Here is a 25,821-nt window from a genome sequence, read left to right on the forward strand (position 1 = left end):
CAAAGTTAATTTCGCATCCACATGGCACTAAATGCAATTTTCTATAATTAGCCTACAACAGTCTTTGCATAAAATGGAAAATAGCAGTGGAAATATATTAAAACTAGCAACATTTTCCTAACTCGGGTCATGGGGAATAGCCACTAGAAAACAATTATTCTATGTCACGGTCAGTGAGAAAACTAAATTACTTTCCAATAAATCAAGCTAATTATCCAAAATGTTAAATGTGTTTTCTAAAGAAATATTACATAAATTTACTCACTTTAAAAGTAACTGCATTGAACAACTAGACTTTTCCATTTTTAGACCACTGTCAGCAAGCCAACAACTAGATAAACACCAGTGCAAATGACAAATGGGAAAATCTAATGTTTCTTTCCCTATTACCAAATTAGATTAAGAAATACAGTTTACAAAAAGCCCAATTTCACGGTTAAAATTAAGCTACCTTCAGAGGATCATTTTAAACTTAAAAGTCAACACGATTTAGGAGTCCAAAAGCATTTGATATTTCTAGATTCTTCAAATTTAATTATGTGATCAATACACTGAGTATCACTTCCAAGATGTAATTTCAAAAGCGATTTCATTCTGCCTTCACTTTTCTCTTAATTTTCATTCAACATAGTAATTCACCCCCCACCCCTGGATGAAAACTTGAGATGCCCCTATGGTTTTTCTCTTACTTTTTTTTTTTCCTTTTACTTTTCTCTAATACAAGTCCTATTGTCATTTGAAGACATAAACCAGTCTCAATTTGATTAGAATATCCAACCTGAGTGGTATGACCTCTTCCCTTCCCCAGCTAGGATCTGCTGCAAGTTAACATGTACCACGTGGGAAAGGAGGGCTTATGAAAACCTCTCTCCCTTTACACACATCTGCTCCCCCTCTTTCTAATAAGTGGTTCTCCAATAAGTAGTTCTCTCTGTGTTGGAAGGGACAGGAGGTAGATGATAAAGATGGAGGTGAAGGGAGCAGGAACATTCTATGTGACTGGTTCAGTTGGAAGACTAGCCTTACCGAGTATGGTGAATAGTTAAAGCCTGCTTTTCCCTATGAAGTACGCGGTGACTTTAGAGGCCACCGTCTCCTCTCCCACTGCTGGGTCTCTTCAGTCATAGTTTCCCTCAATGCAGGTCATAAATTTAGGACTGACTACATAATCTGCAAGGCCCACTATACAATGACACATAGAGCTCTTTGTTCAAAAATTACAAATTTCAAGATGGTAACGGCATACCATTTAAGCAAGCAGGAGGCCTTCCTAAGTGCATGGCCCTCTGCAACTGCACGAGTCGTACACTCAGGAAGCCAGCCTTGCATACACTCCTTATGTAGCATCTAGAATCTAGTTTTTGCCAACTGAGGTGCCATGTTCTCCAGACTTGTCTACTGAACAGGATCTGAATCAATCTCATTCCCACTCTTTGGTGCTCATGGCCCAACCCAGTCTATAGGAAACACTCATACATTTTCATCTAAACAAAATGTGGGAGTACAAGATGACAGGACACCCAGTTGGTAATCTCTATTATGGGAAGAGTCTAGTCACTCTGAGCCTAGTAGAGCTGTCTTCTCTTAAACCTTTTGCTTTGAGCTCCTTTCAAGTAGGGGCATTTTTATTCAGCTGACATGCTTTCAACCCACCATAGAACAGACAATGGGTATGTAATGTATTCTTGCTGCGCAGATAAATGTAGCATCCAAAAGACTTAGGAAAATGTAATTTGCAACCCAGAGCCCTCTAAGGAAAGAGCTCATGCCATTTTCCCTGTTCGAGGGAGTCAAGTTTCTTCCCAAAGGGATAATCTTACCAGGAACCTGGGGAGTAAGTCAGGCCAATGTCAGACTCCTCTATGCAGAACTAATTCCTAAGAAAATGATGACCAAGTAGTAGTTTACCCAATGCCTGAGGCAGAATTAGGGGATCCCAGGAAGGACTCAATTAACTCTCCAATCTAAAACAAGGCAAGAGCAGTTTCAGGAAAACCACAGCGGGTAGCAGCTGGTTTTCTATGGTTCATGATTCTTTGTACTAACTACACCCCAAATCTGGATTGTATCTAATAGAGGCATTCTGCTTACCACAGAACTGTCAGAATACCTTTCTAAGGAAACCTCAGTCACTTTTCTGCTTACAGCCCTCAATGCTTCCATATCCACTGTTAAGCAACCGCCCCCCCCCCCAACACACACCTCATGCCTTTGTCCATGTGATGCTGGCAGGTTGGGACACCTTCCCCTCCTTAGCCCAGGTAACTTCCCACTAACCACTAACCCTCCCTGCCACTTCCTCCTCTTTTGCCCATCTCAAGTTTTAGAGTTTAGCTTAATTTGGATTTAGACAAGCATCTATAACTGAACACATGCCCAAGCCAATTGAAATTGCTTAATTTTACCCATTTTTTCAACTATTAAATGCTTATTCCTTTAACATTCTTGAAAAAATGCTTACCTTTTTCAGGACATGTTAGTTTATAACACACTATTTAATTCTTAATGTACTAAGTTACTTTTGGTAAGGGCAGGTCAACAATACATACAAGTTTTAATATTTAAGGAGATCATGTAACAAAAAATGGCTTGATGTTTCTAATACTGGGTATGAAGAGGCCTTTCCCTAAAAAAAGGAAAAGCTGAATGTGCAGATAACTTCTTGGTTTATGCATCAGAATTACTTGAGAATGAAATGCATTTCAGGAAAATGAGTCATTATAAAGACACAGACTATAATTATGAAAACAGGCTTTTAAAAGAACCCTTAAACCTAGCTACCTTGATAAAAATATAATTTCAATCATAATCTGAGGTTTTATAAGATCTTGTCAAGAAATAAAGAAAAACATGGCCATTATTAGAAGATTTGACAAAGTGTTCTTACTTTTGGCTTTCATTGTTCGACGAGACCAAATGAACTAGATTACACCTGATTAGTAATAATACAAGGAAAAAAACTTAAATATTCAACTTGTCCCAGAGCATGTAACTTCCTTAGGAAAAAAATCTAAAGCATGCATTGTGGGGCACAATTAAAACATACCACCAATTAATTTTAAAAAACATTTAAAAACATATGGCTGGGGAGGCACCTGGGTGGCTTAGTTGGCTGAGTGTCCAACTTCAGCTCAGGTCATGATCTCATGGTCCGTGAGTTTGAGCCCCACATCAGGCAGGCTCTGTGCTGATAGCTCAGAGCCTGGAGCCTGCTGCAGATTCTGTCTCCTGTTCTCTCTGCCCCTCCCCTGCCTGCACTCTGCCACCCTCTCTCAAAATAAATAAACACTAAAAAAATATATAGCTAAAATTATTTTATCTTATGAAAAGTCAAAATGATTTTGTAACATTTAAAAAATACTAATAAGGGGCGCCTGGGTGGCGCAGTCGGTTAGGCGTCCGACTTCGGCCAGGTCACGATCTCGCGGTCCGTGAGTTCGAGCCCCGCGTCGGGCTCTGGGCTGATGGCTCAGAGCCTGGAGCCTGTTCCGATTCTGTGTCTCCCTCTCTCTCTGCCCCTCCCCCGTTCATGCTCTGTCTCTCTCTGTCCCAAAAATAAATAAAAACGTTAAAAAAATTTTTTAAAAAATACTAATAAAAGATAACTTTTATTGAGACATTATTTATTGCTATGTGTTTTATATTCATTTTCTCTTAAAATTAAGTCCAACAGACAGCCACTATTTTAATCCACATTTTTAAAAATGTTTTAAAGCATTAATACAGATCTAACTGTAAGACTAAGAAATTCTGTCCTCAGCTTGAGCCTACTCAACACAGCTGCCACTATCTTGGGTGCCAATCGCATAAAACCACAAAGGATGGTTGAAATGATGAGCCCAATCTGACAAGATGGACTTTCTCAGGAATAAATAGGAGTCAGTTCTTGAGGTCAAACACAGAAGTATGAAAACCTTAGGGGTTGTGACCAACACTATCTCAAGGAGTGAACAATAAAATGGAAACTGTTCCTCCCCCACATGTCAAGCCAGCAACTCATTTCCAAGCTTCGTTAATTAATAGAAAAAAGAGATCAGAACTAGACAATTCCTGGACTACTGGGCTCACTGCTGGGTGAAATATTTAAATAACGATCAATACAAAAAGGACCTGAGAACAGAACTGAACTGTAAGAGTAGAAGAAGGAAAACAGTAATGCTTAAAAGGATTTACAGAGGCATGACTGCATTCTTTCAGTATCTGAAGGCATCTCGGTTTAAAGAGGTATTTACTCCCAAACAATACAATGATAGCCACGATAATAAAAAAAATTTTCAAGGGCCAAAGCTGTTCTAGAGATACAATAAGCTGCATTGGACTGGAGTGAAATCTGTGTCTCTGGCTGTGTTTCAAATGTAGGCTGAAAAAACATGTGGTAGAAATGGGGTCCAGGGGTCTCAAAGATCGGGAAGATCACTGACTTCCACACTGTCACACTCCTCTCAAACCCCGAAATACTATTATTCCAATTCAAGAGGGATGGAAAATACATTGAGATTCTTCCAAACAGCCAACATAAAAATTTACCTATCTTACGCTTAATTTATCTTATTGGAAAAGATTTCAAGTACACCTAGACAAAAAAAAAAAAAAAAAAAAATGAAGCGCTCTTCTAAGAAAGGGAAAAAAAAAATCCCACTTGTAACTAAAAGGGAATGGGAAGCCAGAGATAAGCCATGTCCTCAGAGCTCACTCTCACTCTAAGAGGGGCAGAAAACGTAGGAGTTTGTTTATGCCTTCATATACAATGCACACGCACACACACAGAGCAGGTAGATGGATGGCAGAGGGTAAACCAGCAATGTTTTGCAACCCAGTCCCTGCCCTTCACTGATGGCAAAGTCTTAGAAATTCACCAGCCAGGAACAAAATATAACCCCATGGATTATTTATTAAATGCCAAAAAGTCTGAAACGTTCATTTCACTAAATGTGGCAAGACACACACAGCGCACAGAAATGAAGGCGTGCCAGGGTGTCACATGATCTGCCACACCACACTGGAGTAGCAAGTCAAAGAGGCCTATTTTTTTCCTGCTCTTTCTCCTCCGGCCCTCTTTCCTCAACCTTTCTGCCAACTAGTGTTGTACCTGCTCATAAACATAATAGCCTGAATGTGTGGAAACTGTCATGCCAGGAATATACATAATGTGTATTATGAATCATATATCAAGAGAGACTTAGATTTGATTCCTAAGGCTAAAATTTACAAGTGATACTTCAATAAACCACCAGCTTTCTCTCAGAAACGTAGACCAGTCTAACAAAATCCATGAAATGGCTTGGTTTCACACAAATCTCTCAGAAGTAACCTTCCAACTCTTTACTTTGACCACATATGCCACTTTCCATCTAGCACACATCCATCAGTGCTCATCTCGGCCAGATACGTGGCCCATGCACACCCGTAAAAATAAGATTACCTTTATTCCCTAACTGGCTCAAGAAAGGCACACAGTGCCACACTGTCCTGTTCTCCTGCTCAGAGTAGACATTATTAAGTTACCGATACACTGAATCCAGGAAAAGACTCACAATTTGTCCTAATTCATACCTCCAGGCAGCCACCACCCATCAATCAGAAGGGGGACACAGATGAACCTACCTGCCAACTCTGCCATAGGCATTTAATTGCTACAGTTAGCTGTATCTTTAACTATACTAGACAGTTAAAACCATGCCTTTTATGCCTCTCTAACTTAACCACGAGCAGAATACTCCACACATACCAGTTAGTTACTTAAGGTTAAAAGAAGTAATCGTTTCTATAACTGGGGACTGTTAATTATAAATGAGCTTTTCATATAAGAAACCAGAATCATTTTATGTTTTAATTTAAAAAATTTTTAATGTTTATTTATTTTTGAGAGAGAGAGAGAGAGAGAGGGAGGGAGAGAGAGGGAGAGGGAGGGAGGGAGGGAGGGAGGACATGAGTGGGGGCAGAGCAGAGACACAGAGGTAGACACAGAATCCGAAGCAGGCTCCAGGCTCTGTGCTGTCAGCAAAGAGCACGATGTGGTGCTCAAACTCACAGACTGTAAGATCATGAGCTGAGCTGAAGCTGGACGCTTAATCAACTAAGCCACCTCAGCACTGCAAAACAAAATAATTTTAAAGCCTTCATGAAAGAGGCACTATTAAATTTCATGAAAGACGCATTATTCAACAATAAAAAACTATCCAAAAATTTATTAATATTTGAACTATTTTATATTTTTATATAAAATAATACATGTTCACTATGCAATGTGGGAAAATACTGTTAAGGGGGGAAAACTACCACCCATAATTCAATTGTCAGAAGACAGTCACTATTAAGTTTGCCTTACATTCTACAAATTATTTTAAGCATGTATTAGAAATAGTTATCAAGGACCTAAGCAAATATGTTTAAGTAGCCTTTCCCATTTAATTTGCTATTTCCCATTTCAATAACTTATATCAATATTTTTAATAGTACTGCACAAATCTAACATATTTAAGAAAATGTCACTGTTTATCACTTAGTTTTTGATTGTTCTAACATATGTGGAGGTAACCCCCTGGAAACATTTATTAGAGAAATCCATTGTGGTATTATATCCATTATTCTTTACTGGATTAAAGAATAAAAATATTTTGATGATTTCTGAAATTACCAAATTCCTCTTCAGAGAGTTTGCCAATTTATATTCTCACCACCAGCAGTGTTTTTTTTGTATCTGTAGTTATGAGAGATAATGGTCTATATTTTCTTCTTTATTTTTTATCTATCTTTGCCAGTTTGGGAGTAGAGGACTGCTAACCCCATAGAATGAAATGGGCCATGAAGGCCCTGCTTGTATTTTCTGAAAAGGTTTGTGCATATTAACAATATTTAGTTTTTGAACGTTTGATAGCTTTTACCAGTGAAGTCATCCAGGCCTGGAGTCTTCCTTGGAAAAAGGTTTTTCCTAATGAATTTTTAAAATAGATATGATACTATTTAGATTTTTTATTTCTTTTAGCAATTTTGTAAGTCATAGTTTTCAAGATATTTACCCATTTCATCTAGGATGTTCAAGTTGTTTATAGTATTCACTTACTATCTCTGTGAAATCTATAGGCTCTGTAGTGATAATCCCTTGTTTTCATGCCCAGTATCGGTGATTTGGGTTCTTTTGTGTTCTTGCTCATGTTAGGAAAATCTCAATTTTCTTTCTTTCTCTTTCTTTCTCTCTCTCTCTTTCTTTCCTTCCTTCCTTCCTTCCTTCCTTCCTTCCTTCCTCTTTCTCTCTTTCTCTCTCTTTTCCTTCCTTCCTTCCTTCCTTCCTTCCTTCCTTCCTTCCTTCCTTCCTTCCTTCAAGTAAGTTCTATGCCCAATGTGGGTCCTGTACTGACAATCTTGAGATCAAGACCATGCTCTACCAACTGAGCCAGCCAGGTGCCCCAGGAATATGTCAATTTTGATGATTTATTTAATTATCCAGATTTGGGCTTCATTAATATTCTCTACTATCTGTTTTGTATTTCACTGATTGCTGCTCTTTAACAATTTTTTTTTTCCTTTTACTTACTTTGGGTTTACTTTATTCCCCCCTCTTTATAGTTTCTTAAAACAGAACCTTAGGTCATTTTTAGATCTTCCTCCTTTTATTTTTATTTTAATTTTTTAATGTTTATTTATTTTTGAGAGAGAGACAGACAGACAGAGCATGAGTGGGCGAGGGGCAGAGAGAGAGGGAGACAGAAACTGAAGCAGGCTCCAGACTCCAAGCTGTCAGCATAGAGGCCACTGTGGGGCTCGAACCCATGAGCAGTGAGATCATGACCTGAGCTGAAGTCGGACACTCAACCAACTGAGCCACCCAGGCGCCCCAGATCTTTCTCCTTTTAAATGCAAGCATTTAGGGGCATCGGGGTGGCTCAGTCAGTTAAGCATTGACTCTTGGTTTCGGCTCAGGTAATGACCTTGGTTCGTGAGTTCAAACCCCACATCTGGCTCCATGCTGACAGCGCGGAGTCTGCTTAGGATTCTCTCTCCCTCTCTCTCTGCCCCACCCCTGCTTGCGATCTCTCTCGAAATAAATAAATGAACTTTCAAAAAAAAATAATAAAAATAAATGTAAGCATTTAAAGCAATAAGTTTTTCCCTAAGTACTGTTTGAGGTGTATCTCAAATATTTTGATGCATTTTTGCTGTCATTCAGTTCAAATTATTTTCTAATTTTACTGTGATTTTGTCTTTGACACATGAATTATAGAGATGTTTTTCTCAGAAGTTTCCAGATATTTGGATGTCTTTTTTTAATGCCTTATCCTTACTGGTTTCTCATTTAACTCTGTTGAGGTTACTGAATACATTCTACAAATGTCAATTAATCAAGATGGTTGATAGAGTGTGTTATTCATATTTTCTATGTTTTTACTGTTTTTCCCCTAATAACTACTTGTTGTTCTATCAACTACCAAAATAGGTATTAAAATCTGTAATTATGAAATTGTCTATTTTTCCCTTTAAATTTACCAATTTTTGCTTCATGTATTTTGAGGCTCTATTACTCGTCACATAAACATTTATGTCTTTGTGATAAACTGTCCCTTTTATCATTATGAACTGTATTATCTCCACAATACTGGCTCTGTTTTTGAACCTTCCACTGTTTCCTTTATCTTCCTACTCAGAATTTGCCAGTATAAATGTTTAATTTGTACTATTAAATCCTACCAACCAGTAGGACAAGCCTCTTTCACAATATCAGTTTCTAAAAATTCCTTTGTTATACTACCAGCTTATTCTTCTAGATGAAATTTAGAAATTGATAAAATAAGTCTCAAAAAAGCAATTATAATTTTGATTGGTATCATGTACAAATTAGACAAACATTTGAAGAAAGGGGCCTTTTTCATAAAACTAAGACTTGCCACTGGAAAATAATCTTGCTGTTGTATCTTCCAAAAGTTTTCTATTTTAAAATCAATTAGCATAAATCTGAGAACAAGAAAATTTTGGCAATATCCTCACTTTCCTAATTATCTCTGTACATATTTTATCTTGATTAAAACTGTTAAAGCAGTTCTCAATCGAGGCTGCTCATCAGAACCACGAGTAACTCTGCAAACAGTTTTCGCCCAACATTCAATGATGACTCTATGAAGATTCCCCCTAAGTACTTCAATGCCCCCACCAAGGAGAAGAAGAACCAACTCCTTGCTTCTCTTTACACTGTTATACCATTATTTCCATGCTTAATATCTTAATGCTTATTTCAAACTAGGTAAATCTTTAGAGTATTTATTTTTCTTTTTTTTTTTTTTAATTTTTTTTTTCAACGTTTATTTATTTTTGGGACAAAGAGAGACGGAGCATGAACGGGGGAGGGGCAGAGAGAGAGGGAGACACAGAATCGGAAACAGGCTCCAGGCTCTGAGCCATCAGCCCAGAGCCTGACGCGGGGCTCGAACTCACAGACCGCGAGATCGTGACCTGGCTGAAGTCGGACGCTTAACCGACTGCGCCACCCAGGCGCCCCTAGAGTATTTATTTTTCAAAGCAGCTTTTGGATGAGAATGTTCTGTTTCTCTGTCAATCTGAGTATGATTTCTATTTCCTTCTTCCACGACCACCACCTGGTCTGGGTGAAAACATTCTTAGGTGATAACTCTCAACACTAGATATTGTTTCTTTGCCTCCTGCATTCAATAGTGCACAGGAGCAAGTCCAAGGCCAGATAGATTTTTCTCCCTTTTTAGGTAAACCTTCCGCTTTTCTGCCCAATTAATTCCTTTTCGAACTTTAAAATTAGTAAGTAACATTTAAGATTATTCCCAGTGTTGGCTGGTATTTTCCTGCCCTACAGATTTTTTAACATAAAGATTCTGCTACATCTCACTTGCAGCAACCAATCGATTTGTTCTGGTGTTTTTCAGGAACATCCATTTTTCTCCTGGTGGATCTCCATTCGCCACCTTCTAAACATACGTATCTTTGTTTCTACTTTATCACTTTAATCCTTTCCTCTGGGTTCTGGGAGAACTTCTTAAATTTGTTACGGATTTCATTTTTTATAATGTTGATTTTTCACTATTAGTGCTAAAACATGCTTCAACTCTCCTAAGTGCATTTTAAATTCTAACCACTGTCAGAACTGTCATCCTCACTTTACAGAGGAGAAACCTGAAAGGGCCTGAGACAGGTTGTAGAGCCAGGAGCTGTGGAGGCAGTACCCACTCCAGCGATCTGCCTCCGACGGCTATGCTCTCTGTTCCCCAACTCTGCAGCCAGTTCACTCTCCATCACAGTCTGGCTCATCCACCATTCAGTCTCACTCCAAAGTCTATGTTTCCTTGAATTTTAAGACGCAAAGCAGATGGTGTCTAAAAATTACTTTCTAAAATTTACTTGCTTCTCATAATAATTTTGTCAAATGTAGGTCGTTTCTTTGCATTTTAAATGTTAGGTTATCTTCCCTCTTCTTTGCTACAAAATCTTTCATAAGCCTTAGGTTTTTTCTTTTTACTCCATCTTTGGACCAGTAGGAGTTAACCCAGATCTGGTGTTTATCTGTAAGCAGGGCAGGTAGAATCTCTGAGCACCTTTAGTCTCCAGCTGGTTGCCATTAAAATGCTCCTCTAAGAGAGGGCAGTGGGCAGACTGGTGCTAACTTACATGGCAGTGCTCCTCTCAGCTCAGAGGGGAGAGGAGAAGTCAGAGCCACAGCCCCGTGAAACAGGTTCCTCTGTTGGGCTCCTCCCGGCGGCCTTGCGTGTCAAGGACAAGGAGTCTCTCTGGCTGCACCTGCCCAGGAGGGACGAGAGTGTGTCTGTGCCAACGTCTGTGCTGGCAGAGTATCGGGGGGTGGCACTGATGTCCAAGACAGCTTTCCTGGCAATGCCGCTTTCTAGTGCTTCTCCTTCACACTTGTGGAAGAGATTTCTGGTGGCAACTCCCTAACCTATCGCATAGTCTGCCCTCGCCTCTCCAGATCCAGGTAGGTACCAGTTGGCCGGCTCTTACCAAGTTACCGGTCCGCCTCCCGAAGAGCATCACAGGGTCCAGGAAGTGAGTCAACGCTCATTTATGCCTCAGTCTGGTCATATGATCATTGCATATAGCAGGTATTCCTTTAGGACATGGGTAGTGCAGCAGTGGAGATGGTGGGCTGAGAGATCACACAAAATGGGTTTGATAGACTCTGCTACTTCTATGTAACCTTGGGCTGTTTATTTTACTCCCCTCGGTCTTTACCAGTAACGAGAGGATAACAGAGGACCCAATCCGGGGTTCTGGTTTTGTTATTTTGAAGGATTAATGAAATAATGCACGTAAGGCACTTATCTGGGTACCCGAACAAGAGTAAACATATAATAATTAATAGCTATCATTTTAATGATGACCACTAGTTCTCTCTTGTTTTTGTCTGTTTTTACATCATTTAGGCTATCTCACTGGAGAAATGGGAAGTTGTGAGTCAGATGTCAAGTGCTGAAGTTTCCATTTTAGAGCTGGGGGATTGTTTTCAGGCGTGCAGGCACACATTTACAACTCTTCTGTCTCTTCTACTGCATCACACCCCTTAAGGAAAAAGCCCTGTGCCCCTAATTGTGCATTATGCTAGAGCCCCCTTCATGGATGTGGAAGGTCAAACACTGAAGGTGCACTCATGAAATACAGTATATGAAGTAAAACAGAATCAACACGCTATGGATGGAAATGAAATCGTCATCCAACATGTACAGAAACACACATAAATACAACACTCTGCTGGCAGAGAAAATAATAATGAATTCTTTTAAGAGATGTGTTTTAAAGGATTACAGAGCAGAAAGCAAAGACAGAACAAAATACAATGGAATCCTATTTCAGCATCACCCTTTAACATAAAAAAATCAGTTCTAATGTAAGTCAAATGATGTGTTCTGAAGCACCACATTTAGAGAATGGAGATACTGTTATGCCATTAACTTTATAAGCTCTGCCCTTATTAATGGATGTGTTTTTCAACTTTCAGGGTAAATTTAGATACCACCATGCAGCCTTAAAATAAACAAATCTGCACAAGCCATTCATTTGCTGAAGTTCCAACTCATATTCTTTACGTTTTCTAAAGCTTCTAGATAATGAATAAATTGGCAAAATTTTCCAACAAAGTAAGTAATCCCACCAGAAAACGTATCAAAGTTTGTGATATTCTGGGGAACTAGCAAAATAGTCATCTGGTAAAGAGATGACTTAGAACACCCGTAAGAAAATATGCTCCCAATGATTAAAAAGAGTATAATTTTATTTGACCATTGAAAGTAAGTGTTTGAAAAAATAAGGCTTCTGTAGTCTGATATTGTCAAGAGAAGCAACTAACCACTCATGGGGACTGAATATTGCTGTACCAAGGACACCAGCAGGAATTCTGCAGTTACCAGCCACCCCCCCCCAACCTCACTTCATGTATACTGGATCACATTCCTGTTTCTGAGAATTCCCAAACAGGTATTCCCCCCACTTTTGTATTATTCACATCATCGTGACTGCACAGAAGCATTTTCTTATTAGGCTTTAATCATCTAGGACTTTTGACTCATAACAAGGGGAAAAAAAAAAAAAAACCCCAGCATGAAACATCTTGCCTAAAATGAACCCATAAAGAATTATCCAAACAAACCAGCCAACCTCAGGGGGATGCAAGGTAACTTCCTTGAAATGTTTCAATTATTTCGGGAATAATGTAGTTTGCCAATATGATAATTCCGGAAAGGCCTATTTTTTTTTGTGCCTAGAGAAATGAAATGTGGAAACAGCAGTGGGTGGGTGTGGGAACACTGTTAACATAACCAACCCCATCCAAAAATTTTTAAAGTGAAAAACAACGAAATAAAGGCAGTGTCTTATCTGCTGGGGAGAATATAACACATAATGTCTGTGGCAGAGGTTGTGATTAAAAATTTTAAACACAGTCCTTTTCATAACCTAAGAAACATTAGTTGGCTTGGTTATAAATACAATTCCCCAGGACATAGGGAGAGAAGACGGGAGAGAGAGCTCTTAGTGCTGAGCCACCTCCCCAACTCCCAACGGAACCAGCCTTGGTCACCGTGGAGTAACTCACCAAACGCAAGAACTGCTGAGCATCTGGAAAACTTAAACAGAAAGCTCTTAATATTCTCACCATCTACCAGCTGAAGATGACTCATTCCATATCAACAACAATCACGGGAAAAGGAATGTCAAGGGTTTGAAAGCAGTCTATTCAAACCCTGCCAGTAACTGTACCACCATTAAACGTTCCCCAGTCCTTGCAAGAATGTATACCTACTGCTACTTCCCACAGCAAGCCAGAAATCCACTGCAGTTGCCAGAAAAGGACCACCACATAGATCTTGGGGCAGCCCTGGGAGGAAGCAGAGTCCCGGGAGGCAGACTTCCTCATACGCCTGCAATAAACGTGAGCCCATCGGACAGGTGGCAGATGCACAAACTGTAGGTCAGACACCTCTAGCTACTCTTAAGTCAGAGGACCAGGGACCTATGCAAAGGTGAGGGGAAGACATGATCTTGTTCAAGGAACAGATCTCAGCAGGACAAGTGTCATTTGCAGGAATGGGGTGAGAATCCATTTTAGATCACACAACGTTGTCTTCATTGCACTTGACACAAAAACGGCTGTGAAATGCTTTATAAACCATCAACTGTAATGCATAGGTTGGTTGGTATTAACATACAATCATTCATCACAGGCCTAACCATCTCAAATCACATTGGTGAAAATGCTCAACTATTTATGTTTCTGCTAGACCTTTTCTGTTTACATTACACCATTTATTCAATGAGAGCTCAAGTTATGTCTATGCAAGAGCCATTTTTCTCCAGCTTCCCTAGTCCTATTCCACGGGGCATTTGTGAGCAGAAAGGGAAGGGGGTAGTATACCTTAAATGGTCTCTAATAGAGAATAAATTATAGAATAGTGTAAATATATGCGACACATTATGAAACAGTGAACTGTGGCATCTCTTCCAAAGGAGTTTAGACCAAGATGAATGGCAATTATTTCCTGAGTCTCCAACACAATTTATGACTGGCTATGATCAATTTCTGAAAAGAGTAGATATGAACTATATGTTTAAAGTCTATTCTTGTAAGAATCCATTTTCTCTTCTCTAAGCTATGCCACCCACTTTCTCACTGAAAGTGGAGCATGAGTCTGAAAGCCTCTGTGGCCTCAGAGCAGATGACACCACTCATCTGTGTAGGTGGCACATTACAGGGCTCACTGGAACTTGCTGCGGGAAGGAGATTGGGACCCTGCCATTCCCACCCCCTCTATCCTGGAACAGCTACTGAAGGCATCTGTTTCTGTCCTTTAATATCTTCAGTCTCCCATTAATATTCATGGAGAACACAAGGATAGTAAAAATAACAGTTAGGATGGGACTGAGGTCATCACTCTCTGCCAAAACATGTCAGTTCTTAAAACACTGATCAGTTACACAGAAACGTTGATCAGACAGAACTAAAGCCTGTGGTCACAGTCCCTCAGCCAGAGTAGACAACATTACCATTCACACTAAAGGCAATCATGACCTTACATCCGAATGTCTGTCCCTTATATACAAGATGACGATGCCATTAAACTTCCCAGAAAACATACATCCCTACAAGCAACTGGACTAGGAATGGGGCATCCACACACACTCTTTTACCCATTCCTGGGAGTGCCTGTCTCCCCTCATCTGGCTGGCCAGAAGGAAAGGCCTCGGGTATAATTTAACCTCCTCTATGCTACAATAAATGTTCCAAATAGGAATCGCAACCACAGACCTGGTTACAAGAGCTTCATGCTCAAACCAAGTGACCTCACTACACACCAATATTCATAAAAGAGAAGCTGTCAGATACATATGAGGCATCATGATAATGTCTGAGTGGACTTAGTATAGCCATGCATTTAGCAGATCGCTCTAAAATCATATTGTACTTGCCTGTGAATGTACAGACTGTTTTGCCTGCGAAGTCTATTTTTAAATATTGGTACAAGGCACTTGCAGCTGTGTTTGAAAAGTAAAGGATAACATGTACTTGAGATTAAGCCTGTCATCCACAGAAACAATTTCTACTCTATCACATATAAATAACAGTATCAACAAAGAGTCCACCAAAATGACAAAAGCAAAATCAACCTTTGTAAGAAAAAAATCTTAATAGCCCATTTCCAAAATAATACTTTTTGAAGCTGATTTATTTATTTTTTTTTTTAATTTTTTTTTTCAACGTTTATTTTTATTTTGGGGACAGAGAGAGACAGAGCATGAACGGGGGAGGGGCAGAGAGAGAGGGAGACACAGAATCGGAAACAGGCTCCAGGCTCTGAGCCATCAGCCCAGAGCCTGACGCGGGGCTCGAACTCACGGACCGCGAGATCGTGACCTGGCTGAAGTCGGACGCTTAACCGACTGCGCCACCCAGGCGCCCCTTGAAGCTGATTTAGTATGAACAGTCCTAATTTTATTATTTCCCTATGTTAAAATGACTTTAAGAGATTTCACACACAACACATATGATGTACACAACATGCAACCAAATTATTTTTCTTTCAAGGAAGATAATCAAATAAATGCACCTGTAAAGGTGATCTAGGTTATAGTATTTTTGCCATGGTTATGTTGAGTCACAAAATCATGCTAGGAGGCCAAGAGCAAGTGCTCCATGGGTATCTTCTAAGGTCAAGAAATTCATCAGCACCATGACAGACTAACAATCTACCCTAGGATTCATAAGCCCATCAGCCCCTATCTGAGTGGAAGGCCCAAAACGTACTGGAACACACTATGCATGAAGTATTCCTATTCCTTTCCTCTCTTTGTCAAGAACTATATTTGGAAATAAGAGCAAAGAATTAGAAATCAAACATATAGCCACTGGAAGAAATACTGTCCTCAGAGCTGATGCATTATTTGGAGGGAGAAGAGACCCAGGAAGGCATCAGAGCCACTAAACAGCTAAGAGTTTTGCAAAGCATTGGACTGTTCTTCCTTCATCACAAAAGCTTGTCATAGAACAAACACCACTCTTCTTTGGCTTTATGGCCTAGAAGTCTGCCTATTCCTCACAGGAAATAAACACTTCTCAGTCTGAATTAATTGAAAAATGTTTTTGTTTCGCGAAGTAGTAATAAGAACTTACATTTGAACTACTCTTTGGGGATAAAGAGTCTGGATTACTAAATGGTCAAAGAATCCTACTGGTTAGAAAAAGGCTAATGATGTTTCCACATTTAAGTTTTTTGGGTTTTTTGGTAAGATATAATTCTAGCCATGGATGAAATATTTATTGGTTATTACACTTTCACTTTTAATTCAAACACTTAGAAAAAGAGAAAACATAAAAGTGGCTTAAGACTTTAGTCCTCTGTATTCAGTCAGAACATTGCCAGTATCCCAGAGCACCTGAATCATGTGGATAAGCAATGGGATCAGAACTCACCATTTCTTGGGGCGTCTGGGTGGCTCAGTCAGTTAAGCGTCCAACTTCAGCTCAGGTCATGATCTCACGGTTCGTGAGTCTGAGCCCCACATCAGGGTCTCCACTGACAGTAAGGAGCCTGTTTGGGATTGTCTCTTTCCCTCTCTCTCTGCCCCTCCCCCTGTCTCTCTCTCTACAAAAATAAAAAAGCTTTAAAAAAAAAAAAAAAGCAAGAAAGAAAAGAGCTCACGATTTCTTAATATCCTTGGCTCGAACAGCCATTACCAGAACGCTCCCTCAACATCCTCATGTCCTCAGACTTTATCACGACTACAAAGAGACCGCATTCTCCCCTAGTTCATCTTCCACTCCCCAAGCACTGTTTCTCTCAATCCAGTGGAAAGCTCATGTTTCTTCAGATGCTTCTTCAGTTACTTCTCTACACAGTAATAAGCTTGGGTCCATTCAGCATCTGCCATCTGTGCTCTCTCGGAATGCTGAGCAATGCTAAAGCACATGAATAGCTCACTCTGAAGCCAGTACACATTTCAAGCCTCCAAGCTCACCTGGGTCCAAGGAGCCAAGATCACTACGGGTTCAGTGAGTCACAGTGGTAAGAAGGAGGCCTATCCTCCAACGTGTCCCTGGTTTCATGGTGGACATGCCAAACCTTCTCTAGGATCCTAACTCACCATTCTCCTCCTTGTGACATTCACCTTTGCTTTCCTCTTCGTATTGTGATCTCTTCCCAGTAATCTCAAAGTTCTCCATTATTACCTTTCTCAAAGGAAACTGTTTCTTTGACCCTCTAAGGTTGTTAATCCCATCTATGCCTCACCTTCCCTTACTACTTCCTTTTAGCTCCAAGCACTACAAATGATCCACCCTGACCAAAACTACCTCTTCCAGAACCTTACATCCAACTGCCTGCCAAATAGGTTACCCTGGGTGTTCCAGTAAGGCCAGAAAATTCATCAAGTACCAAACTGAACTCTTCATCTTCTCCCCTGGACACCTTTACCTTACATATTCCCTGTCTGGGCTGTGGTACCACCACACTACAAACTCACCTGAATGTCAACAGGGAAACCACTTTCACTCCTCTCGTACCCACAGCCAGTCAGTCCGGGCTCATCATTGCTGCCTTGCAAGAATTCCTCATATGTGTCCCCTCCCAACTATCCCAGCCATCACTGCCTTCCTCTGGCCCCTTGTCACCTTCATACTAACACTTGCAACAATCTCCTGCTTGGTCTCCACACTTCTGTCTCTCCGATCAATCTTACTCTTTGCTCCTAAGAAGGATTACTCCAAAATGCAGGTGTAAGGAACTGATCAAAATCTGTCCAGAGTTCTTATTACTTAACAATAAGGCCCAAACTTTCATGAAGGTCCTCCATGATCTGACCTCTTATTCTATCTCTACTCTTATTTTTTCAATGTTTATTTATTTTGAGAAGGAAAAAGAGAGAGAGAGAGAGAGAGAGAGAGAGAGAAAGCAAGCAGAGGAGGGACAGAGAGAGAGGGAGAGACTCCCAAACAGGCTCCGCACCACCAGTGCAGAGCCCAATGCAGGACTCAGTCCCACGAATTGTGAGTTCAGGTCCTGATCCAAAACCAAGAGTCAGATGCTTAACTGACTAAGCCACCCAGGCAACCCTCTACTCTCCTTTTTTACATACCAGCACCCACCCTCCTCTTTACCTCCTAAGATTTCTAATAACTGCATTTTCTTATTTTCTGTATTCTTCATATTCTGGCATCTAGGGAGAGAGATTCCTCCCAGAGCTAGCCAGTTGTTAAAGACAGCCCATGACTCTCCTGTGACTGTGACCTCTAGATGCAAACCAACCAATGCAGGGCCCATGGCCCCTCTGTCTGCCTCCTTTAGCAGACTCTCACACATGCAGCCACTCTCCCCTGCCCTAACCATCACCCCCTGGCCAGGTACAGCCAGGTACTCAACAAAGAGGGGCAGTCTCTCCACCCTGGAGACTCCTGAAAGTATTCATAAGTCTGCTTACCTTGCCTTACCCATTCCTTCCCATGGAAACCACAATGAAGACTTCTTGTCCATGCTTTCCCTCACTCCTTCTGCCTCCAGACTGATGCCGGTGCTTCCCCATGTGGCCCTGTCTGGCAATGCTAGGCCTACTTCTAGGGACCAGAGTATAAAAAATTCTCCCCCTACGACAGTCATTTCCATGTTTGTGTCTTACCATATGTGATTAAAACAAAGCCTGGGTTAATTTTTAAAACAAGTTTCAACTACAAAACTATTTACAAGGCCCTGACTTTGCTGTGCTGTTGCAGGTCTCTGTGCATATAGCCGGTAAGTTGTATTCTTCCTATGAGAGCCAGTTTCTAGTGTGTCATTCTACGTGAAGTCTTTTCTGACCCCCCCCCACTCAGTGCCAAACCCCCCTTTGTGCCCCCACTGTACAATATGTGTGGCTCCTACCCAAACATTTCTGCATCACCACAACTGAGTTATTTGCTTCAAACTCTCCCCCTTCCCTCTCCCCTCCAAAGCCAGGAAGTCAACTACAAGGAGACTGGGCCATACTTATGTTTATCATGAGCACTGACCTTGTATACAACAAACAATCAATTCTTTATGAATTTAAATGTACATCAGTAGTGTCAGTACTGAATAGACCAGCTTTGCTGCTTTGAAATCGAGCACTCCAATTAAAAATTTCCAGCTAGAAGGAAAAAAGTTAATCAGTAATATCTTTAGACACAATTTATTCTCATTTAAACTATACCCTGTCCCCCCCCAAAAAAAATACAAATAACATCTTAATGATGGCCCAACCAAACGGACTGACTTTGGAATTTATTTTCCTAAATATATTTGGCTAGGGGTGTGTGACATAAGCTTAGAATAAACAATATGGTACCTTTAAAAAAAAAAAATGAGAAGACAGTCTGATTCTGAACCAGGAAGTTATGCTAATTTCCTTTTTATCTTCCTCCTTAAGATTCTTTTATAATTCACTCCAGTTAGGAAATGATACAAAGCACAGATCTAAACAAACTGATTTCTCTTCTCTTCCTTATGAAAGACAATTTAAAATTGGTTGAATTGGTTGCTTAGAATTCAAGGTAAGTACCTAGTCTGAGGCAGAGTATTTATGTCAATTTATAAAAGAACTATAGTAAAATTAACATTTAAAAATGAACAAACATTACTTTTTCAAGTGTTGATCATAAATATCTTGACATCTGGAGAAATCTCACTCAGACCATTCGACTCTACCGCTTTCAGCACGTGATGAGTTGCCATAACATGTTCTATTTTATTTTGAGCACAAATACACAGACTAATTCCTTGGTCCACAGGGAAGGTGCTAGGTTGGGTTTACTTATGTCCTCAAAAGAAAATAATTCTGGCCCTTCAAAAGCTACACTAGCAAAAAAGGTTGAGGCTTTGTTTATTTAGAGGTGCCTCTTGGAAATGCCTCAAGTTATGTAACAGCGTTCCAGTTTTCCTACTCTCCTCAGATAATTGCCAGCATCAATAAAAGGAAAAACGGCTTACCGTCCTTACTTCCTTAGGTGGAACTGCGAACCTAAGCAGGCCAGCTGTCATGCGTGGATGGACACTCTAACCAACAAGCCTCCCCACAGAGGGGCAGCTAAAGTGGCGTCGAAAAGTAGCTGCAAGAGCCACCTTCCCTCTCAGCCCCAAGGTCAGCACAGTAAGTTATCAGTGTGTCTTGTCCACATGAAAGACAGGTACACCAACTCACAAGGCTCACCTTGCTTAAGGCTAAAGGGTCTGGTCGAGCTTTTGGAAAGAAATTGGAGATTCTAGAGATGCAAAGCCACCTAATTTAGTCCCGAATGGACACTCTGGTTTCCAACTGCCTGGATTTGAATTTTGGCGGTAGAATTTCCTAGCTCGGTGGCCTCTGCGAAGTTGCTAAACACCCTAAGCCTCAGTCTCTCATGTGTAAAACCGAGATTATAATACCTAGGTCATAGCCTTGTTGAAAAGCTTAAGGAGATACTTAATGTACAGGGCACAGCATGTTGACTGACACAATGACCAGTGTTCAGTAGACTGAACACTGTCACACTTACACACTCAGTGTGTCACACTTACACACTCAGTAAGAGAGGATAAATTATATACCACTTATAAATTACCCAGGCTAAATCTAGGCTGCAGCATTGGTTAAAGGAGGCTTCATTACTAAGACTGATGTTCCTACTTCTTCCTGTTACTTCAAGTTTTAAGCTCAGGTCACATCCTTGAATTAGCAAGCTAAGAACTACTGCTAAAAACTTTTTAAAGACTATTTTTTAAAGCACTCTTTAAAGATTCGCAGCAAAATTGAGAGGATGGTACAGAGATTTCCCACCCACCTCTGCCCCTACACATGCATAGCCTCTCCCATTACCAACACCTCCCCCCCACCAGAGTGGTACATCTGTTACAACTGATGAACCTACACCGACACACCATCACCCGAAGTCCATAGTTTGCCTCAGAGTAACATTCTTGTACACTGGACAACTGTATAACATACGTCCATCATTATAGGGTCATACAGAGCAGTTTTGCTGCTCCAAAAGTCCTCTGGGCTCCACCTAATCATCCCTCTTCCCCTCCTCACTCCTGCCACATCACTGATCTTTTGACTCTGTTGCCTTTTCCATAACGTCATATACTTCGAATCGTGCAGTATGTAGCCTTTTCACATTAGCTTTGTTCACTCAGTAAGATGCATTTAAGGTTTCTCCACATCTTCTCATAGCTTGGTAGCTCATTTCTTTTTAGCACTAAATAATATGCCATTGTCTGCATGTACCACAGCCTATCCGTTCACTACTGAAGGACGTCTTGGTTGTGTCCATATTTTGGCAGTTATGAATAAAGCTCCTATAAATCCCTGTGCATGTTTTTGCATAGACATAAGTTTTCAACCCTTTTGGCTAACTACCAAGAAATGGATTGCTGGATTGTATGGTAAGAGTATGTTTAGTTTTATAAGAAACCTCCAAACTGTCTTCCCAATTGGCTGCACCATTTTGCATTCCCACCAGCAGGGAAAGACAGCTCCCGCTGTTGCTGCACATCTTCACCAGCATTTAGTGTTCTCATTGTTTGGACTTTGGTCATTCCGATCGCTATGTGGAGCTGAAATTTTTATCATTTCATGGGTTTTTTTTCCTTCACATATTTCTCTTTATAAAACTGAGTGATCTTTAAGAATACTGAGAGGGTTAATAAATGTAATTCTTGTAGAAGGTACCTTAATCCTCCAGTTCTACCAGCGCTGTACTTTTCAGAGAAACCAGGGCCATTCTTTTGCCTGAGAAGAGTTAACCTGAAGAAATCAGAGTTGAGAAATGGAGAGAGTGAGACTAAGTGCTGACCGACATCATTTGAGTCCTTGAGTCTAGCTAGCCATTCCTAAAAGCTAAACTTACTCCTGTAACTTTTCAATTACATGAGCCAATATATTCTTGGGAGCTTTTTGGTTTCTGTTCCTTGCAACCCCCAAATTTGTCAATAACAAAGCACTAAACTCCACACTTTTGTAATGACAATACCAACAATTACAACAAAATGGTCACTTGTTAACATCTGTAAGCCTAATAAACTTTAATGTCACAACCACTAACCCTCACTGACAGATCTTTCCAGATTCTTTCTGATTTCTGCTTCTCCTCTCGTGGTACACCCTTTGCTCTTACACTCTTCCTGTCATTTTCCCTGACCAATCTCTCTACCAACTACCTCTATACAAAGGATGGTCTAGAGGCACCAGAAAGGTGGCCATCCACCTAAGGCTGTGGCCAACAAGGTCCCCTTTCATCTGACCTTTGCCTTCTCAGCCCCACCCTACCACTCTATACCCTAGTTGAGGCCAGCCAACCTACGAAGACGATGACAGGAACAAATCATTATTTAAAATCAGGAAATTTGGGTGTAGTTTGTGATGTGGCAATAGATAACTGGAATATTGGCCTAAGAGATACAATTTCCTGAGGGGAAATACACAGATTCAACCTAGAGGTAAGTACCACATTAACAAGTTGCTCAGTAGCACTGAACGGTTTAATGCTTTCTACAAATCCTCCAAGCATCACAGTCCATTCTTGGTGTTAGCAACAATCATGGTGAAATGGGAAAAGACTAGACTCTGAGCCTAAAGACCAGAGTTCAGCCACTAAGACAACTGGAGAGTTAACAGTGGCTCCAGTTTCCCATTTAGTAAAACGGAGCATGTTATAAAGAATACATAGCACAAAACATGAGTATGGTGTGTAAAGTTAACGTTATTATTAAAATAGCTGTATGTGATATCTGATGTCTTGTTTGAGGACATACCTTGGACCACAGGCAATCCTTTTCCTTATACACTATTCAATCATTACAGAAGGAACAGGAAGAATTTTAAAAATTCATTCACATATATTAGTTCTGCATTAATCACAGGCCCAATATTTGAAAACTCTCCTACTTATTAAAAGGATTTATAGATCTGAATTCAATCTTTTTTTTTCCCCCTCAAAAAATGATCAGCTATTTAACAAGGATCTAGCTTGAAAAATGTACTATTTCATTCATTTCAGGGGTTCAACTATTATGTATCGCCTTTGATTTTGCCCTTACAAAAATATTAATGAAAACAGTGGCCATATAAGATACTGAGAGAAACCTGAATTAGAATAAAGATTTCAGGACTTACTTCTCTAGACTTGTTCTTATAAGTCTTTTTAATAATATGCATTTATGTAGCAGCTGGGAAGCATTGTATCATTTTATTATTCAGAATTTCTTCACTTCTTTAAAGAGTTTTCTACGTTTTTGCTTAATAATGTATATGAACATTCCAAATGGGAGCTTTAAAAAAAATCCTCCAAAATGCAATTTCCACAGGTTCATGGTCATTTCCCAGAGAAACATTAAAATTCATTTTAAGGCCTTCTCTAAACACCTACCTAAACTAAAAACCTACCTATTATTCTCTTGGTACAAAATCTCATTACGATTAGTAATTTTTTCCCACAATATGTTCCCCCAACCCCTCACCCTGTCTACATCATGAGAGCCAGGTAACCATTAGCTATTACTATTAGAATTTACATATGTAGCCTCATTAAATCCTGGCAACCATATTAAGATGGTTATTTATACCCCACTTGTCAAAGTGGTAAGTGAGATTTAAGGAATAGGAAGACATTTCCTAAAGTCTCACAGCTAATAAAGGCAAAGTCTGGACTTAGTTCCAAAGCTCTGTATTAATATCACAGAACTGCCTTAATAGAGCATCTTGTAGGTTAGTAAAATCCTCTAATAACAGCTAAAGGGATCACAATAAATGAAATACTTCAACACACTTATAACGTGACAAATCGCTATGTTTAATGTGCTAGTAGGTTATTCGTTTTAAGGGGATCCAAACACTTTAGTCTTGTTTTTATTTTTTTTAATGTTTATTCACTTTTGAGAGGGTGAGAAAGAGAGGGAGAGGGAGAGGGAGGGAGAAGGAGGGAGAGGAAGAGAAGGAGAGGGAGAGGAAGGGAGGAGGAAAGAGAGAGAGCGTAAGCAGGGGAGGAGCAGACAGAGAGAGGGAGACACAGAATCTGACGTAGGCTCCAGGCTCTGAGCCTGATGTGGGGCTTGAACCCACAAACCACGAGATCATGACCTGAGCTGAACTAAGATGCTTAACCAACTGAGCTACGTAGGTCCCCCCACTTTACTCTTACTAAAGTGCTCTTACGAGCATTCTAGCCACACAGTGTAATAAAAATGCTACTTCTATCTCAAGAAGAAATAAGGTCAAACCTCTGACTTCAGGAGTCACATGGCAGAGCGGAGCCTGGTCCTGGTTCTACCTTCCACTCCAGTCCTATTAGTGACTGGACCCCAGCCACACAGCCCCACCCTACCATACCTGTTTGTCATCCACAGCACAATACCTCAGGTCCCACCAAGTAACACATCTTTACTTCTACGAAATCACCCAAAGATGGTTTTAAAAACAGCCTTTACCCATCAAATATTTTTATGATAATTAACTCCAATAACAAATTACATTGACCAAATCATCAAATTTAATTAATCTCAACTTCTAAAGTTACAACTCAACCTATTCTCCTGATTCCGAAAGTTTCACTCTAAGTTATGTAGAGTATAAAAATTAACACACACATTATACATGTGTATGTGTATATATATACACACAAATATATACACATACATACATGAACACCTGTTCATACATTTCATAAACAGGGCATATTTTAAAGGTTTTGAAGACTGAGAAGCACAATACCATAACTAAGCAACACAAGTTTATTGAACCCATAGGCTTTTGAAACATTTCTAGTTCCAGAAATAGCCTAGATGGGAAAAACTACCTTTTGTGAAGAGTAGAACCCTGGGTCACAACCAACTCCTGTGTCAACGAATCAAGGGAGAAGGGCTATTTCTGATTCCCATCAGCATCCCCCAGCACCACAGTGGGGTCAGGCACATCACGAGATCAAAAATGAGTAAGTAAGTCCTTTCCATCCCCCGAACAATGACCTCCTCACACATGTAAACTATTATCACACAGGTGCATAATCTATAAGCACATCCCTGGGACGGTGCCGGGTCATCTCACATGGTTGTCGCTTGCTTTGGTGGCAGAGTATGGTTCTAGCTCTTTGGAAAGCAGTCTGGAATTCTCCTGTGGGCAATTCTTTCCATTGCCGCTGGGGAAAGCTGTGTTTTCCAGCAGGAAATGTGAATTATGAGGATGAATGCTAAGTAATTGAGACTGCTCAGTGTGGGGTCCAGAGGAACAATGGGTGTAGGCAGGACACAGCTGAACATGAGCAAGCTATTTCTCAAAAGCCAATTATCTAACCAGCAGTTCTCCAACTTTTTGGTCTCAGGATTACTCTTAAAAATTATTAAAGACCCAAATAACTTGTTTATGTGGATTATAGCTGTTGCCATTTATCTTATTAGAAATTAAAACCGAGAGGGGTGCCTGGGTGGCTCAGTCAGTTAGGCATCCGACTTTGGCTCAGGTCATGATCTTGCAGTTCATGAGTTTGAGCCTTGCATCAGGTTCGAGGCTGACAGCATGGAGCCTGGAGCCTGCTTCGGATTCTCTCTCTCTCTCTCTCTCTCTCTCTCTCACTCTCTCTCTCTCTCTCTGCTCTCCTGTCTTTCTCTCTCTCTCTCAAAAATAAAGACTAAAAAATTTTTTTTGATTAAAACTGAGAAAATTTAAATCTATTAACTTATTTCAAAACTAAATCCACTGCATGTTAACATAAACATGTCTTATGGAAAAAATCACTACAGTTTCCAAACCAAAGTGAGAAAATGGCATTATTTTTTATTTCTGCAAATTGCTCTAATATCCTTCTTAATAGAAAATAGCCAGATT

General features: G+C 40.1%; 1 protein-coding gene across 1 annotated transcript in view; it reads right to left on the reverse strand.

Moving 5' to 3' along the window:
* Positions 1-25,821, reverse strand: part of CTTNBP2 (cortactin binding protein 2) — a 148,734-nt gene that overhangs the window by 87,769 nt on the left and 35,144 nt on the right. The window lies entirely within an intron of this gene.

Source organism: Lynx rufus, unplaced genomic scaffold, assembly GCF_022079265.1.
Source record: "Lynx rufus isolate CCGP_SWC_20201006 ecotype Redwood Valley unplaced genomic scaffold, mLynRuf1.p SCAF_4, whole genome shotgun sequence".
Taxonomy (NCBI): Eukaryota; Metazoa; Chordata; class Mammalia; order Carnivora; family Felidae; genus Lynx; species Lynx rufus.